Source organism: Lolium rigidum, chromosome 6 (genome assembly GCF_022539505.1).
Source record: "Lolium rigidum isolate FL_2022 chromosome 6, APGP_CSIRO_Lrig_0.1, whole genome shotgun sequence".
In the NCBI taxonomy this organism is placed as follows: Eukaryota; Viridiplantae; Streptophyta; class Magnoliopsida; order Poales; family Poaceae; genus Lolium; species Lolium rigidum.
In genome coordinates, this window is record NC_061513.1 from 144,356,232 (window position 1) to 144,359,273 (window position 3,042).

Below are 3,042 nucleotides of genomic sequence, written 5' to 3' on the forward strand. Positions count from 1 at the left end.
GCATATTTGGTTTCTCTAGAGTCTAGATAATATCTAGTATTGAGTTTTGAACAACAAGGAAGACGGGGTAGAGTCTTATAATGTTTACAATATGTCTTTTATGTGAGTTTTGCTGCACCGTTCATCCTTGTGTTTGTTTCAAATAACCTTGCTAGCCTAAACCTTGTATCGAGAGGGAATACTTCTCATGCATCCAAAATCCTTGAGCCAACCACTATGCCATTTGTGTCCACCATACCTACCTACTACATGGTATTTCTCCGCCATTCCAAAGTAAATTGCTTGAGTGCTACCTTTAAAATTCCATCATTCGCCTTTGCAATATATAGCTCATGGGACAAATAGCTTAAAAACTATTGTGGTATTGAATATGTACTTATGCACTTTATCTCTTATTAAGTTGCTTGTTGTGCGATAACCATGTTTTCCGGGGACGCCATCAACTATTCTTTGTTGAATATCATGTGAGTTGCTATGCATGTCCGTCTTGTCTGAAGTAAGAGAGATCTACCACCTTAATGGTTGGAGCATGCATATTGTTAGAGAAGAACATTGGGCCGCTAACTAAAGCCATGATTCATGGTGGAAGTTTCAGTTTTGGACATATATCCTCAATCTCATATGAGAATAATAATTGTTGCCACATGCTTATGCATTAAAGAGGAGTCCATTATCCGTTGTCCATGTTGTCCCGGTATGGATGTCTAAGTTGAGAATAATCAAAAGCGAGAAATCCAAAATGCGAGCTTTCTCCTTAGACCTTTGTACGGGCGGCATGGAGGTACCCCATTGTGACACTTGGTTAAAACATGTGTATTGCGATGATCCGGTAGTCCAAGCTAATTAGGACAAGGTGCGGGCACTATTAGTATACTATGCATGAGGCTTGCAACTTGTAAGATATAATTTTCATAACTCATATGCTTTATACTACCGTTGACAAAATTGTTTCATGTTTTCAAAATAAAAGCTCTAGCACAAATATAGCAATCGATGCTTTCCTCTTTGAAGGACCTTTCTTTTACTTTTATGTTGAGTCAGTCCACCTATTTCTCTCCACCTCAAGAAGCAAACACTTGTGTGAACTGTGCATTGATTCCTACATACTTGCATATTGCACTTGTTATATTACTCTATGTTGACAATTATCCATGAGATATACATGTTACAAGTTGAAAGCAACCGCTGAAACTTAATCTTCCTTTATGTTGCTTCAATACCTTTACTTTGATTTATTGCTTTATGAGTTAACTCTTATGCAAGACTTATTGATGCTTGTCTTGAAGTATTATTCATGAAAAGTCTTTGCTTTATGATTCAGTTGTTTACTCATGTCATTACCATTGTTTTGATCGCTGCATTCATTACATATGTTTACAAATAGTATGATCAAGGTTATGATGGCATGCCACTTCAGAAATTATCTTTGTTATCGTTTTACCTGCTCGGGACGAGCAGAACTAAGCTTGGGGATGCTGATACGTCTCCGACGTATCGATAATTTCTTATGTTCCATGCCACATTATTGATGATATCTACATGTTTTATGCACACTTTATGTCATATTCGTGCATTTTCCGGAACTAACCTATTAACAAGATGCCGAAGAGCCGGTTGTTGTTTTCTAGCTGTTTTTGGTTTCAGAAATCCTAGTAACGAAATATTCTCGGAATTGGACGAAATCAACGCCCGGGGTCCTATTTTGCCACGAAGCTTCCGGAAGACCGAAGAGGAGTCAAAGTGGGGCCACGAGGCGCCGCCACACTAGGGTGGCGCGGCCCGGGCCCCGGCCGCGCCGACTCGTGGTGTGGGGCCCTCGTGTGGCCCCCGCGTTGCCCTTCCGCCTACTTAAAGCCTCCGTCGCGAAACCCCCGGTACCGAGAGCCACGATACGGAAAACCTTGCGAGACGCCGCCGCCGCCAATCCCATCTCGGGGGATTCTGGAGATCTCCTCCGGCACCCTGCCGGAGAGGGGATTCATCTCCCGGAGGACTCTTCACCGCCATGGTCGCCTCCGGAGTGATGAGTGAGTAGTTCACCCTTGGACTATGGGTCCATAGCAGTAGCTAGATGGTTGTCTTCTCCTCATTGTGCTTCATTGTTGGATCTTGTGAGCTGCCTAACATGATCAAGATCATCTATCCGTAATACTATATGTTGTGTTTGTCGGGATCCGATGGATAGAGAATACTATGTTATGTTAATTATCAAGTTATTACCTATGTGTTTTTTATGATCTTGCATGCTCTCCGTTATTAGTAGAGGCTCGGCCAAGTTTTTGCTCTTAACTCCAAGAGGGAGTATTTATGCTCGATAGTGGGTTCATGCCTCCATTGAATGCGGGACAGTGACAGAAAGTTCTAAGGTTGTGGATGTGTTGTTGCCACTAGGGATAAAACATTGATGCTATGTCTAAGGATGTAGTTATTGATTACATTACGCACCATACTTAATGCAATTGTCTGTTGTTTTGCAACTTAATACTGGAAGGGGTTCGGATGATAACCCGAAGGTGGACTTTTAGGCATAGATGCATGCTCGGATGGCGGTCTATGTACTTTGTCGTAATGCCCAATTAAATCTCACTATATTTATCATGACATGTATGTGCATTGTTATGCCCTCTCTATTTGTCAATTGCCCGACTGTAATTTGTTCACCCAACATGCTTTTATCTTATGGGAGAGACACCTCTAGTGAACTGTGGACCCCGGTCCATTCTTTTATACTCGAAATACAAATCTGCTGCAATACTTGTTCTTTACTTGTTTTCTTGCAAACAATCATCTTCTACACAATACGGTTAATCCTTTGTTACAGACAAGCCGGTGAGATTCACAACCTCACCGTTTCGTTGGGGCAAAGTACTTTGGTTGTGTTGTGCAGGTTCCACGTTGGCGCCGGAATCTCCGGTGTTGCGCCGCACTACATCCCGCCGCCATCAACCTTCAACGTGCTTCTTGACTCCTACTGGTTCGATTAAACCTTGGTTTCTTACTGAGGGAAACTTGCCGCTGTGCGCATCACACCTTCCTCTTGGG